The 15100-nt window shown below is 42.9% G+C and overlaps 1 protein-coding gene across 15 annotated transcripts in view; it reads right to left on the reverse strand.

The window, feature by feature from the left end:
- LOC110473259 (protocadherin-15) overlaps nt 1-15100 on the reverse strand; it is a 632634-nt gene that overhangs the window by 509211 nt on the left and 108323 nt on the right. For all 15 annotated transcript variants that reach the window (XM_085583141.1, XM_085583131.1, XM_085583143.1 and 12 more), the window contains exon 2: nt 13208-13448. The gene's annotated coding sequence lies outside the window, so the exon portion shown is untranslated. The remainder of the gene's footprint in view (nt 1-13207; nt 13449-15100) is intronic.

The raw sequence follows: 15100 nt of genomic DNA on the forward strand, positions 1-15100 counted from the left end.
GAAATCTGCTTTGCCATAGACTATGGAGTAGGGGGGAGCAGGAACTCTGTGTTCTGAGGTGTGGATCTGTAGCCTTCACCCCTGCCCAAAGGACAACTTGGTAATGTCAACATGAACCCTGCAGAGTCTTAACTGTTTGGGTTTTTTTTCAGGGTCAGGATTAAATGTGTGAGATGATATTTCTTGTTGGGACTCAGATGTTTGTTGGTTCTTATCTATGTTACAGTCTCACAAACCCTGAGTTCTACGTCACTTTTTTCTACCAAACTAAAAAATGGAGCCCCATCTCTCGCTCTACAAGGTCTTTTAAGGATAAACTGTCTAATTAAGAAATGACACCTAAATTATTTTTACTTTTAATCTAATGACAACTACTTGTGGCCTTCAAAGCAGACTTTTTTATCCAATTACACAATACTACCTGAAGCCATGAAGAAAGTGAAGAAGGACCAGCCTCTATCCTAAAACCTCCATTTTGCTTTATATCTATTACTATATTCTAAAACTTTAAACTCTAAGTTTCCCCCCATGTGAAATTACACACTTCTATTTCAACTCCACACCCACAATCCCAGTTCTATCATTCAATTTTAGAAACTTTTTCTATAACCTCAGGTCAAATACAGTATTCCCTTAGGAGTCAGTACCTCCCAGCACAAAAAGTCTAAAATTCTCAGTGACCAAAATTGCAACAGAATTTTGTACCCCAAAATATTTAAACCCATGTTGCAGAGTCACTGAAGGACTACAAAAAAAGAGAAGGCTTCTCCCACTCTGTTCTGCTGAGGCAAAGCTGAGTAATTTATAAAACAGCAGCTCCCTTCCCTTCCTGAGAGGATTTAGGCTGGGTTTTAAGGAAAAGCTCTTCCCCCATAGGTCATGGGGCACTGAACAGGCTCCCCAGGGAATGGGCACAGCCCTAAGGCTGCCAGGGCTCCAGGATGACCCTCTCAGACAGAACATTGAGGTTTAGGTCACCCTGTGAGGAGAAAGAAATTGAACTTGATGGTCCCTTTGTGTCCCGTTCAGTTTGGGATATCCTGATTCCAGGAATCTCAGCAGGAAAATCATGGGGGTGACTCACAGCAAAGTCACCAAGGAGACAACTCACGTGCCAAGGTCCATTTGATATAGGGGAAATCACAGTTTGCAGAAAGCAAAAAAACCAGCATGGCACAGCTATTAGAAATCTACTCAATTAATGCCTTGTAATTAAAGTAATAACTATGTCACAATGGACAAGCTGCTAGGAATAAACAATAACAGTCATAGCCCTTGAAAAATGGCCTGTCAAGAAGTGAAATGAATATTTTGAAGAGTTTTTTATGGAAAAACCACGTGTATGATGTTAACCATGCACATTACAAGGCCATACAGCCCTTAAGTACAATAAGCAGATTTCCAGTATTTTATAATGCCCTGGTGCTCCTACATCTCTTGTTTAAAGAATCCATGGTTTCCTTCCCCCCTTTCCTTTTTTCGTTTAAAAAAGTGATATTCTTGCTGGACTGTGAAGTTTATGTCTTTGTTTACATTAATTATAATTGAGTTCAACCAACACTAATTATCTAAGCACATCTATCCAGGCATCCACCCTTCAAAATACTTGGATATAAATTTCAAATTTGAAAACTTAGGCTATGCCAGGGCATTGCAGCTTTGTTCTTGCAGGTCACATTGGTTAAATTGAAAGAAAAAAATGCCTCATTTGCTTTTGCATTGAAACTTTCTAAAGAAACCAAAGAGGTAAATAAAATAATAATAATAACATTAATAGAGCAAACACAAATCCCCTCCCAAATCTAAAGGCAAGACATGAAAACAACCAAGGATTTGAAGGCTACAAATACAGCATTCTCTAGAAAAACTGAGTTTTGGCAGGAAATTTCTCTTGAGAGAAAGGGCAAAGCCAATTCTCAATGCAGCACAACAATTTTCATTATATATTAGAGAACATACAGGAGTGCTGGGGAATGCCACCTATCCCAAGTTTGGATTGTGAACACCATTCCAAACCCTTGGCTACCAGGAGAATCTGGCACAGTTGCAGGTTGTGATTTCATCTCCACTGCCTGCTCACTGAAACATTTATGTGCCCATTACTACCTTTGATGATTATAACAATGTCATTTACTTGGTCTAAAGTGAATGTCAGAATATACCTTGTCTTGATGACAGCAATAAAGAAATCAAAGGAAAAAAGTCATTCCGTGGCAAAAAATGTGATTAAAATTGCTATGAAATTCCCATTACTGCTGGACTTCTGATAAAAATCATGACCTTGGCAATCAGCACTTGGAGGGGAGTATTAACAGGGCCACTGGTAAAAGGAAATCAACTCTAAAGTCAACAAGAAATCATCAAGAACTGGAGACTGGATTACACTCTCATATTAGCCCCGTGGCAGTAGCACATGACTTGGTCTGGATGTGCCAAGAACCAGGCTTGAAATGAGATTTTCAGGCCCATGTCACATTTGGGATTCTGCTGGGGACACATTTGCTCTCAGAGGTTGTTCAGGGTGTCCCAGGGCAGCTGCAAAGCCTCTGTGCCAGGGGCATGGCCAGGGCACACCTTTTCCTTCTCTCTGACCCCGGCTTTTGCTCCTTCCCATGGAAAATTATCTTGGTTTGGTTCTTGTCCCAGTGTAAAAATGAAAATCCAGCATTTCTGCCTCTAAAGACACAAAGCACATTAAATATTTGCAGAATCCGCAGCAGTGACTGACGTGTCTCCACAACAAAAATTAGTGGCATTTTTACAATCTTTTTCCCTGTCCCTATTTTCCCTATTCTTACTACAACACCTTCCTCTAAAAATCAATGTAATCCTTCAAGTTTCTGGTTGTAAAATAAATTGATTGTACATGGAAAAGGTCACTTATTCCAGTACAATGCAAACTCTGGGCCTGTTTCCTCATGGAGCAGAGCCTGGGAGAGCAAAGCACTGAAGATTCTGATGGCAGGAGCTTTCTTCCCCAAAGCTTTGTGTATTTGGGACAGTCCCTGTACCTCTCCTTGGCCACAGGTTCCAGACAGAAGGAAAAACAGGGAAACAGAGACAAATTACTGCAAAACCTCTGAGCTCTCAGCTATAATGCAAACACTGCACAGGAAAGTGCCTTCTTAGCTCAAATCTTTCTGCCTTTACAATTTAAACCCTACACAACTACACAGAAGCCACAACAAAGCAACAATTCCAGCGTAAACACAAAATCAGCAATTCCCAAAACAGCTCAGAGAAGCCGTTTTACCTGTTTCTCTAAACTCATTATCTAAGCATATATACCCAGGCATCCATCCTCAAAAATGCTTGGATATAAATTTCAAATTTGACAACTCAGGCTATCCCAGCCACAAGAGCACTGCAGGCAACATTTGCTAAATGGAATGAAAATAAATGCTTTGTTTGCTTTTTCATTGAAACTTTCTAAAGAAACCATTTAGGTAGTAATAATAATGACAATAATAAATAAAGCCAACAAACAAAACCCACCCAAAAAAAACTACAGGCAAGACATGAAAACAGCCAAGGATTTGAAGGCTACAAATACAGTATTCCATAGAAAAAGAAAACTCAAGCAGTTACATTTGTGGTTGGGCTGGGAACCAAGTGCATTTTTTCTAATCTTAATTCTAGCACATGCTAAGGTTAGGAAACACGGACTAAGAAATAGCAACATCAACACTCCAGCTCTAATCATCTCCACATGTATAATTTAAGAATATTTTGTGCTGAGAAGTTGTGTTGATAAGTCAGGCCCACTTGTCAGACTTCCACACCCTCATCTGACTTGTCTGCAACCCTGGGGAAGAAGCTACCCATGGACACCAATGGGCACAACACTGCAGGGAGGCAGTCAATCATTGCATACTTGGGTGATTAAAACACACAGGCTTTTCTGCCTGCTTTCAGTAGTGACAGGACGGGAGGGAACGGCTCCAAACCCACAGAGAGAAGGTTCAGATTGGGTATTAGGGAGGAATTGTTCCCTGGGAGGGTGGGCAGGCCCTGGCACAGGGTGCCCAGAGCAGCTGTGGCTGCCCCTGGATCCCTGGCAGTGCCCAAGGCCAGGCTGGACAGGGCTGGGAGCAGCCTGGGACAGTGGGAGGTGTCCCTGCCATGGCAGGGGTGGGGTTGGATGGGCTTTAAGGTCTCTCCCAACCCAAACCATCCTGGGATACTGGGATTCCAGATCCCATCCTGGATGCAGGCACATTACTAAGCCTCCCATCTTCAATGCCCTCAAGAAGGCTGGAGCTGTCTCAGACTCTGCAGGGAATCCAGCACATTTCCAATCCCAGTTAGGGACTCTGGCCTCTGTGCTTGGGCCTGGTGAAGTCCTTAACCCTGACAAGTAAGGTGGTGCTAGCTCCAAGGTTAAACTCAATGACATTGGAGGTCTTTTCCAACCTCAATGGTTCTATGATTCTGAGCCACGGGAACTTCCAGAAATATGGGAATCCAGGGCTTCCCTCTGGCTACCCTGGAAGATCTGGGACCCTGGCAGGGGTCAGGAACCCCCCTGGACAGAGCCCCCAGAGACACTGGCTGTGATCTCTGGCCATGGAAAAGAGTTTTCAATCTTACAGGATCAATTACCAGCTCTGAGTGTTTGATATAAGTAATAATTAAGTGTGGCACGGGTGCAAAAGTCAAATTTTAGGATTCTAGATGAGGGGTTCAAAGTGCACAAGATGGAGGAAATTGGGTGTGCCTTGTCCTTTTTCTCCTTCTTCATGCCCTCCATGTCTCACTGTAGTGTTGGCATTTTTCTGTTGGTTCAGGCTGGGGACACACTGTCCAACGTAGGTGACAGATATTGGCACGTTATTGTAAATCCAGCCCAGGGAGTTTCTGGTATTTAATGTTTGTAACATCCCACTGAGGGCAGAGCCCCACACGCTGCCCTGCAGGACAGAGCTGGGCAGGGCAGCAGAACATGTTAGAGATAAACAGAATAAACAACCTGGAAACCAGCACAGACCAATTATGGCTTCTGCTTTGGCAATGGGGCTGAGAGACAGAGACTTTCACAATCTCGGGATCATCAATAGCTCAGATTCCAACACAGAAAGAAATTTAAAAAACCAAAAAACTACTGAAGATTCTTGAGATGTGAGTGGTTGCAGTGTTTGTGTGGGTCTGGGGTGGGGTGGTGGCAAACATGCTGGCACACAGCCTGGGACTCGGGCTGTGTCTGAGCCCCAGCTGCTCTGCAGCAGCAAAGCCCACGTGCTGCACACTCTGTCCTTTTCCCTTTCTTTTCTCCCCAAACTGAAGGAACAAAGAGATTCAGGGAGATGCTCTCAATGCCAGGGGTTTGTCCAAGACCTGGGAACACAAACTCTCCATGAATAAATGAAGAATCATTAGATGTTCAATCCTTATCCACCCAGACAGGGCCTCTTGGAAAAACGTTAAAGGCTTTTCAAACCAACAGCCACTTCCAAGGGATTCTTGCTGCCCTGACACAGAACCCTGGGCATGGGTGTTCTTATCCAGAATTTCATTTCATGGAGAATTGTTCTCTGGAAAGCAGTAAGACAATGTCAGCCAATACAACTACTTCTCAATAAAAGCTCCTTTTTCATATTCCAGCCCCACGCTGGCTGACCTGAACATTCGGAGCCTAAATTGTTGCACTTGTGAAACATTTCATACACCCCTGGTTAAAGTCTTCTCCTGCAGAAAACATCTCCTCTCTTCTCAGCCAGATTCCAAGAGAGCCCCAAGGACACAAAAGAATTTACAGCATGATTGCAGAGTGAGAAGAGCTATTTCTTCTGTTGACATTCTGCTTGCATTGAAATAGAAAAAAAAAATTTCTTACTTAAGCGACTTTAAGCTGGAATCTAAACCATCTGATACATCAAGGTCTGAGGTGCACAAATAAAGCCCAGTCTTATTTTGAAAATTAAATATATTCATATTATATATTTAAATATTTAAACATTTTTATATTTTTATATTTCTATATTTAGGTGCTGGGACTAGATTATGTTTAAGGTCCCTTCCAATTGAAACTATTATTTAATTTTTTTTTTTTTAGTTTATTTTCTAAGGTAAACAGAGTTGATAACAGAGGTGTGATCTAGGTGTGAATATACAAAACTGATCCAAGAATATATTCTGGGACAGAAATCTCAATCAGGATTGCTCTAAGACCTTTGCCAGTGGGCTTTTTACCAGTCAGCCCTGGAGAGAAAGAACTGTACTTAATAAAACACGTTTGAAATGTCTCTATTTTCTTGTACATAAAGTGACAAGTTCAAATTTCACATTTTGTCAAGAACAGATATTAGACCCACAAGCAACAGAGAGGCCCCCAGAAACCAAACCAATGCACAAGGCTCTTATGTCATGTCTGAAAGATTGTATAAAGCTATCAGAAAGATTAATTTACCCACCAGAAAAGGGGTTTAACCTTTAAGGTATAAGCAATTCTGTGTTTTCTCTGAAGTGTCAAACAATGGAGCATCAAGCTGAACATAAAAGCTTACATGAGATGAATTACATTTTCTAAATTAGTGACTTCCCTGCTGTTCAGGAGAGCCAATCTGCCTGGGTAAGCCCCAGGTGCCATTCAGGTGTGTGTCAGACTGGCTGATATTTGGGGTTTACCCCTGGAAGGTGGGAGCACTCCTGCCAGGCACATGACTGGAGTGAACATTCCTGAAGTCACATTCCACATTGGCCGAATCCCTTCCCATGAGCTGCAGCCAGCAGGCAGAAATAATCACCTGAAATCTTCATCAACAGAGCTCAAGCCTCAGGTTACCCCATCCTATTTAAGCCTGCACTCCCATAGAGAAATTGCAGGGCCATGTCCATCCCAAATGTGCTCTCATTTCTGACAGGGAACCCCTGAAAAGTCATAAAAATGCATTTGCTGCTGAGATGGGGAATGGGCGTTATGGGATATTGGGCCTATTGCTGTTCAGACAGATCCCATGGCAGCCCTTAGCACAGTGCCAGGAGTTTGAAAGGCCACACCAGAGCAGGCTGGAGGGCTCATGGAACACCCTGAGTTGAGAGGGACCCACAGGGATCATTGATCCAACCATCCCACCCTGGGCATCCCTGGAGCGGTGTCCAAACCCTCCTGGAGCTCTGGCAGCTGTGCCCATTCCCTGGGCAGCCTGGGCAGTGCCAGCACCCTCTGGGGAAGAACCTTTCCTGAAATCCACCCTAAACCCTCCTGGCCCAGCTCTAGCCACCCCTGGGTGCTGTCCCTGTCCCAGAGAGCAGGGATGGGAGCTGCACACCACGATCAGCTCTGCCCTCAGGCTCCAGCTCAACAAGCAAAGCAACCTCAGCCCTCCCAGAACCAGGGAGGTCAGGATTTCACCTCCAGTCATTTCAACAGCACAAGCCAAGGCAGTGGAGCAAGGAAAGAAAAAACCCTGCACATCCTTGAACCTTTCTGCCTGCCCACCATTTCCAGACCAGGTCTTCATCAGGCCACGTTCAGTTCAGGTGCTCAGTAACTTGCAGTGGGTTTCCCCTCTAAAACCACATCTGCTCTTCCCTTTAGTGTGTGTGAACTTCCAAGATCCCCTGGAATTGTCCCAGTGGGGAGAAAACTCCCCTCTCCTGTTCACATTGAGCCCTGGCTCAGCTTCAGCTGAGGTCCTTAAAGCTGCAGTGAACAACTGATTCCTCTTTACACCCCACACAGCACATTTTTAATGTGTTGGTTCATCTTGGCTGGACATTTTCATGGAACCCCCCACTGCAAATTCAAACTCCTGCTCTCAAATGAAAACAATCAGAGATGGAGATCAGAGGTGAAATCAGAATAACTTGTCTCTCCTGCATATTTTGCCAATTACACTGAATTTCACTTGGCATTTTAACAGCCATCCCTCTCACAAAGTCCTCTGCACATCTTCCTTGTAGCTCTCACCCTCAGAACCTCCAAAGCAACTTAGTGGCATCACTAAATATCCTCATGAATCCACAGGAAGCCTGTTTTCCAGATATACTGAACAGCAGAGATCCTGATGTGCTACTCACTCCAGAGGTGAGCTCCTTCCCTCATGAGGATTGATCCCAGGTATTTAACCTCCATTTCCTACTTTCTAATCCATTTTTTGTCCATGGAAGGACTTGTTTGCTAAAGTTTCCCCTAACTTCTTTAAAACACGCTGGTGAGGATCTGGGGCCAGAAACTATTGATAGAGTTGGGGATTTTTCTTCTCCAAAAATCCCCACCCCTTGTCTGTTGCCTAAAAACTTCAGCCAAGAGGATTCAGCCAAAAGCAGCGGCTTGAAAGGGCACGAACACACCAGATATGTGTCATTAGAAGAACTGCACAAGGTGCATCCCTGTACTCTGCAACAGCAACAAAATTAGTGCCTCGAGCCTCTGACAGACTCCCAGGGTGAGAACTTTGCACAAAAATCCTCCCTTTAACCTCTGTCAGAGGTGGTTATTGTTTTCTCAACGGGTTTGTCAGTGGATATCACAGAATCTTTTATGAGGTCTGAGAGACCCCACATCCAGCTGGAAGCCAACAGGTCTGGAATCCCACAAACACAGAGTTGACATTGCACAGGCCAAGGGCAGGTTGGTGCTGGGGATTGCTTTTGGGAAAAAAATCTATATTAATAGTGACCCCCAACAGCCTGAATTAGAAAAAAATGTCCTGGAAGACAACCTACAGCCTTTCAAGGTCTAGAAGGCACCTAAAAGAAACTTGATTTCTAAGCTGGTTTGGGCACCTTCAGAGACACTTGCATATGTTCATAAGATGCACACATCCAGTTTACATTTTTCTGGCAAAATATCCAAATAAATCAAAGGCCGACAGGTTTCTCTCTATCACACAAATAAATCACATCAGGATTATATTATTAAATTAATTAACATGTGTTAACATTATCATTATCATAAACTTATTAATATTGTTATATGTTCCATTTCTGATTACAGCCCACCACAATAGCTTTTATACTCTGCATAATGAACACTGTCCAAGGAAATTTCTTCATGCAAGCCTGTCACAAAGAGCATCAAAACCTTCAGTGGATACACAGCCAGTGTATTCTAGAACAGAATTATTTGTGCTAAATATTACTATCATTATGTTTCCAAAAAAAGAAAAAAACCAGTTAAACCTTCCTTTCTAAAGCAAGAGTGTGATTGCATGGTAACAGCAACAATTGCTCTTGACAATTTAGATATCACACAGGAAGGAGACTGAGACTTCCAAAGCTATTGCCCTCTAATCACTTTTCATGCAGTCTGACATGTAAAATCCACTGTTTAAACACCACAGCTGCTTAAATAAAAGCAGTATTTTGAATATTCCATCTTGCTACTGATTATTTCAAGTATGCAAAGGTGAACAGTGTCAAACCAGTTTGTTCACACATGGATTTTTTTTCAGCTCAGGAAGAGCTTGTTTCCTGAAGAACCTGAGAACCACCTATGGACTTCAACTAAAAATGGAAGGTCCGAGTTATTGTGAGTCAGTCAAAAACTGACCTTTCCAGACTGGATAGCAATGGATCATTTCCAGCTGTATCAAAGAGAAAGCCATCTTCAAAGTGTCTGAGGGATGGAATCCCTCTCAGGTTTTGTAACTCCACTTTATCTGGTTATACCTGACTCGTTCTGTGTACAGAGCAGCTTTCCTGAAGGGAAGGTTAAACCAGATTATTCTGTGACCTTAGGCAAGGGATGGAGGGACAGGACACAGGGAATGGCTCCCAGTGCCAGAGGGCAGGGCTGGATGGGATCTTGGGAATTAGGAATTGTTCCCTGGCAGGGTGGGCAGGCCCTGGTACAGGGTGCCCAGAGCAGCTGTGGCTGTCCCTGGATCCCTGGCAGTGTCCAAGGCCAGGCTGGACAGGGCTTGGAGCAGCCTGGGACAGTGGAAGGTGTCCCTGCCCAACATTGGGTGGGATGCCCTTCAAGGTACCTTCCAATCCATTCCATGAAAGGAAAAACGACCAAAAAATATTCCCACGTGCTGCAGTGAGCTCACTGCATATTCTCTTTCCAAGTGGAGCCCATGAGCTGTGCTTTGCCAGTGCCAGCACTTTGCTGCTCCCCTGAATTTGGGCAGCACTGAGCATCATCTCCCCACCCCTTCCCTTTTCTGAACCACGCTTTTACTGCATTCATGTGTTGTCCAAGACAGCCATAACTGGAGCTCACTAAATAAATTTGCTTGAGAAATTTATACAGGGTTTGAAAGTTTAATGCAACTGCCAAAAGATTTTGGAGTGCTGGGAGAATTAATCTTACTACTCATTACATTTATTGATTCCAATCAAGCTTCCAGACATCAGCATAGGTGCCACTGCTAAGAAATAAAAAGTTTCCAGGAAATCTCCACGTAAATCTAAAGCGACTGCCAGCTTTGGGGAAGGGAAAAGGCTAAGGAAGAGGTGTGTAATCTACATGCCAGTAAATGCTGGGCTAACAGGTTATCAGCCACCACTTGAGGAGCTTTCTCCAACACTGCTTTTATAACCAGCTCAAGATGAGATTTCAGCCCTCAAGCCTGCAAAAAGGCCAATATTCATAACAGTGTTTTCTCTTTCAACACTCTCTGAATTCAATTAAGGATGAAAAGCAAAAAGGCACTTCCACACAAAAAGGTTGGGTTTTGTTCCTTTTCTTTTTTAATTAGGAGCTGAATCTAGTTGAAGGTAGAAGCTGAGCAGCCATGCAATCATTCCATATTAAATAAATAGAAAGAATAACTTTGCTGCTACATCTGCCCTCCAGAACAAGAGGAGGCTTCTCATTTGAGGATGGAAGAAAACAACGACTGCCAGTTTTGGAAATAATTTACCACATTTGCCTGAGTTGACCTGAGAGAAAAAGAGCACTTGTGACGAGATGAAAAATAATGACACAAGTATTTTTGTTTTCCACAGCTCCTACTCCAATCCTCCCCTAGGACTGGAGTGTAAATCACAGATAATGCTGAGGGAATACCACAATCCAGCCAGCATTTGAAAGAGTTAGGTTGAGTACAGCATGAGATAAATGTTTTAATTACACAACTGAAAACTGATTGTAACATAATTGCTTTTCACCTATTATTTGTGTGTGGTATAGATTATAGAAGGCTACACTGGAAAACACCTGGAGAAAGGATTATTCCAAAAGTTTGCTGGAATTCTGAGTTTCTGAAGTATCATTTTCACTTGTAGTGGTTGCAATAAATAAGAGCAGTAGTGAAAACAGAGGCATGTGAAAGATCTTTCTAGATATCCTGTGAGCTAACAATTTCTTAAATTGGTTGGCATGGCTCATATTATAATAGAATAACTATTTTTAAACTTTCCTATTTCTAAGCATTTTGCTTCCAATTTAAATTTATAAGAGAACAACCCCTTCAATGCTAATTAGAAAAATGTCAATAACATGCCAGAATTCCTTGATGTTTGTCATTTTGCAGAAATATGACCTGGATGAAGTTTAATCCTCATTAGGCCTTACAAAATTAAGTCAAATGTAAACTATAAATAATGGTCAACCTGTTCCATTTTAATTTTCTGTTTTTTCTGTGTCATCATTTGACTTTGTAAATGAGGGTGATTTTGGGACATGCTCTTAAACAGCAACATAAAAAGTAGCTTAAAACTTCCTGTCTAAGTTGATTATTTTTGTGGAGACAACATGTTCACAAAGGAATTTTCTGCCTAGATAACACCTAACCTAGCACAGGAACCTATCAAGCAACAGGATCAGCCTGTGGAATCTTGTGTGCAAGTTTCCATTAGCTGATGATGCTGGGAAGGATTTGCTGCTCCACTCCTGACACAAATGAGAGTTTATTCCTGACAGATTGTAGAAGTACCCCTTGTAACTGAAAGCACAGGTACAACCCTAAAAACCTCACAGAATTTTATTAACTCAACCAAGAGGAAGTATCAGCTAGGAGAGAATGTGCTAAAACATAACGTAGAATATAAAAAAACAAAAAAACAAAGAAAAAAAGCTCAAGAAATAAACTATTTTAATGTTGTCTTTTGAATCTATTTGGAGATCTCTCTCAGACTCATCAGCACAAATGTTAATTAACCAGGCTGGCTGACAAAGGAAACAGATGTGAGTAGAGTATTCTTATGCACTGGAATTAATTACATCAAGTTTTAGGTGATGACACAAATAAAGGTCAGGTTGTACTGCTGAGATGATCAAGAACACAAACTGCAAATCTATTGCAACATTTAATAACCCCCATTCCCCACAGGGCAGGAACCCCTTTCAGGCAGATGTGTGATGAGCAAATACTTAAATGTCACACCTGGAAAATTACCCAACCTGTGCCTCCCACATCAGATGTTTGCCTTTCAAAACCCAACAAGAGCAGCTCTGTTTCTGATGCATAGAAGACAATTCACACTCTCTAATTGCCACTAATTGCCAGCAACAATTTTATCCACAATTTCAACCCTGAAAAGGATGCTTTCCATCAGCTGCAAACAGATAAGAAAAGGTTGGAAGGGAATATTACTCCCATGTGTTTGGATATCCCCTGCAAACCCTAGTTAAGGATGTTTTATCCAGCCCCACGGTGGCATTTATTGAATTCTACAGAATTGTGATTTAAAAGCATCAAGTAATGTGATAACTGATCTCATCTTCAAGCTACTTTTGAAAATTTCATTCTTACTCTCCATTTCCATTCTGTATTTATCTGATTTCATTGTCCTACAAGGATCTTGTCTGCTCTCTGTCACTCCAATCTGCCACCAGTATTCAAACATTTCATTCAATCTCTGAACCTCTAACCTGCCAGGTAAGAGTCAGCTCCTTAGAAATTTTTATTCCCAGGATATTTGATCACCAGAACCAACATAAAACTAAACATTAGGTAAATCTACTAAACTTAAGCAAATTAACACATGCGGTTCCATGGTTAACTTTAACAAATATATAAAGACAAATCACAAGGTTGGATTTCAGGAGGAAATTTTTCCTGGAAAGGACAGTCAGGAATTGGAAGGGGGACATTGGTGGAGTCCCCATCTCTGGGATATCCAAAGAAGAGCTGGAGGTGGCACTCAGTGCTCTGGGCTGGGGACAAGGTGGGCACTGGGCACAGCTGGGACTCCATGGGCTGGCAGGGATTTTCCAGCCTTAGTGACTCTGGGATTGTTTCCTTTATTATTAAAAAAAGCATATTCCCTGCATCTAACAGCTACTCCAACAATGAAATTAAAGAAAGCTCCTCACCTTTCAACCCTGGATTTGTGTGTGGCTTCCAATGAAACCTCCAGCTGACTGCACTGTATTCCTCGTTCTCCTTCTGGGCACTTTTCTTCCACAGCTCCCCCAGCCTTGCTTGTCAGCTGCACCTTATTCCACAGCCATGCAGAAGCACCCGGGGCATCATCCCAGAGCTGCTCCCTTGTGCTCCCCCTGTGCTCGCTCAGTGGGCTCCTGGTGGTGCTGCAGGCAGGGAGAAGCCCATGCTCTGTGGGAGAGAAAGGCAGGGTAAGAGAGGAGACAGCTCAGAAGGCACAGCCAGACCTGCAAGGTGACACAGCTGGGACAAAACAGCCTGAGAATGATCCTGAGGGTTTCCTGTGGGAATCCAGGGCTTCCCTCTGGCTGCCCTGGCAGGTCTGGGACCCTGGCAGGGGTCAGGAACCCCCCTGGACAGAGCTCCCAGAGACACTGGCTGTGATCTCTGGCCATGGAAAAGAGTTTGCAATTCTACAGGATGAATTACCAGCTCTCAGTGCTTGATATAAGTAATAATTAAGTGTGGCACAGGTGCAAAAGTCAAATTTTAGGATTCTAGATTAGGGGTTCAAAGGGGACAAGATGGAGGAAATTGGGTGTGCCTTGTCCTTTTTCTCCTTCTCCATGCCCTCCATGTCTCACTGTGGTGTTGGCATTTTTCTGTTGGTTCAGGCTGGGGACACACTGTCCAACGTAGGTGACAGATATTGGCACGTTATTGTAAATCCAGCCCAGGGAGTTTCTGGTATTTAATGTTTGTCACATCCCACTGAGGGCAGAGCCCCACACGCTGCCCTGCAGGACAGAGCTGGGCAGGGCAGCAGAACATGTGAGAGATAAACAGAATAAACAACCTGGAAACCAGCACAGACCAATTATGGCTTCTGCTTTGGCAGCGGGGCAGAGAGACAGAGACTTTCTACAATCTCAGAATCATCAATACCTCAGATTCTGGCACTTCCCAAAGCAGTTGTGGCTCTTAGGATCAAAGAAAGGACTTGGCCCTTCTTCTCCCCCCAGCCTCTTTCTAGGTAATAAACTGGTAATAAACAGTTAAAAAATCCCAGAATTGTTTGGGTTCAAATCAATCCCCTAAACCATCCTCTGAAGGTTTAGGTTGGAAGGGACCTTAAAGATCATCTTGTTCCAAATCCTCCAGCAATATTTCCTAGAAAAGAATCCTGCTCATTGCTGTGTGCCTCGAATGGGAAAAAAAGGCCCTATACTCTTACTGCTCTTCATTAATTACAGCTTAAAAGCTTATGTGCCTTCAGCAAACCCCAAGTGATCTTAAAGAGAGGCTCAAGAGCATCCACCAGAGTGCAGAAAGCACAGCAGGAATGTTTCTTGTCTGTTCTCATCAGAACAAGGGGGCCACTTTAAATAAAGACCATTTGATGAAGGCTTTGCAAAAATACTAAGGAAAATATAAAGTGCAAGGCTTATTTTACAAATTAGAAGGCCTGTATGATATGAAAATTATGAGCTTAAATTTCTTTAAAACATCAGAAAGTCTCGCATTTCACAATAGTAATAGGTTCTAAGAAAAACTAAGTGCAACCCACTGGAATGAACGTTTAATATTCAACTAATGGGCAGATGATGACCTGCACAGAGCCACAGCACCAGCCTGGGGGGCTGCAGCAGGCACAGGAGCCTCGAGCTGAGCAGCAGAGCTGGAGCTGCTGCACCAGCAAAGGTGGAAGCAGAGGAGGATCTGAACCAACAGATACTGTTTGGAAAAATAAATCACTTTTTCTTAATAAAAACAATCAATTAGAAACATTTTTCATAGATAAATAAGATAAAACTTTGGTCCAAATTGTAAGGAAAAAGTCTGTGCAATGCCATGGCTGAAAGCCTTGGGAGCACAACCTATAG

Source organism: Lonchura striata, chromosome 6, assembly GCF_050655825.1.
Source record: "Lonchura striata isolate lonStrDom1 chromosome 6, ASM5065582v1, whole genome shotgun sequence".
NCBI lineage: Eukaryota > Metazoa > Chordata > Aves > Passeriformes > Estrildidae > Lonchura > Lonchura striata.